This window comes from Larimichthys crocea, unplaced genomic scaffold (assembly GCF_000972845.2).
Source record: "Larimichthys crocea isolate SSNF unplaced genomic scaffold, L_crocea_2.0 scaffold451, whole genome shotgun sequence".
NCBI classification, from domain to species: Eukaryota; Metazoa; Chordata; class Actinopteri; family Sciaenidae; genus Larimichthys; species Larimichthys crocea.
In genome coordinates, this window is record NW_020855872.1 from 87,926 (window position 1) to 88,865 (window position 940).

The 940-nt window shown below is 42.9% G+C and overlaps 1 protein-coding gene across 1 annotated transcript in view; it reads right to left on the reverse strand.

Annotated features, from left to right (window-relative positions):
• Window positions 1-464: 464 nt before the first annotated feature.
• Window positions 465-940, reverse strand: part of inhbaa (inhibin subunit beta Aa) — a 16,926-nt gene continuing 16,450 nt past the window's right edge. Inside the window, exon 3 of the mRNA XM_027276564.1 lies at window positions 465-940. This exon is cut by the window's right edge and continues 1,366 nt beyond it. The gene's annotated coding sequence lies outside the window, so the exon portion shown is untranslated.

Below are 940 nucleotides of genomic sequence, written 5' to 3' on the forward strand. Positions count from 1 at the left end.
TCATGTTGGAAATAAAATGTGCATTTCAACATCATTGAGCTGTTGACAAAAAAATGAAATGTCGTATTTTAGTGATACTTTAATACTTAAGTTCATTTGAGCGTGATTGTTTCGTGTCTGCGTACTTTTGGATGTTCAGTGTTGAATCTCTCTGACAGCTGACACGTGTTTTCTACAGCGACCTGAATCTCGCCGTGCACGCTCTGCGACGCTGCGACGCTGCGTTGGTGCTCAGAGTTTCCTCGTTAACTCCTCCTGCATCCGTGAGTAGCTACATACTCTGAGTCTTACTTCCTGTATTCAGTGTATTCTCCTGTAGAGTCGAGACCAATGACAGTCATGAACGGGGAAATTAGCTACAGAGACCAAATCTGTTTTTTGTACCAGGCTGTAAACATGTTTATTTCTGCTGTGAAGTTGGACATTTGGACATGGGGACTTATGGAGACTGACTCACTTCTGGAGCCAGCCTCAAGTGGACGTTAGAGGAACTGCAGTTTGTGGCACTTCCTGTGTTGGCTTCACTTCCCAGCCACGGAGGTTGCCGCTTGGCAGAGACAATGCGGCAATGTCGCGATGGTCAGCCGTGCCCGGTGGACTTCAGGCGTCACGGTAACGTTTCAGCTTAACGTCACGGGGATCAAACCTGTGAGCTTCTCAGATCTGAACAGGAAGCTCCTAATCTGGCTACTCTGAGCACGAGTGACACTATAGTGCAAGAAAATGAAAACGTTTGTAACGTTTCTTAAAAAAAACAAAAAACAGACATAATAAACAAAATGCAGCCGAACAAAATATTATTAACAATAATATTATTATTAATATACTTACTGACAACAATAATAATAATTATAACATCAACACGGTAACCATGGTAACGTAAAGAAGTGTTTGGTTCCAGCAGCCGGGCCAACTTGTTTCTTTCAAGTATCTCTCAACA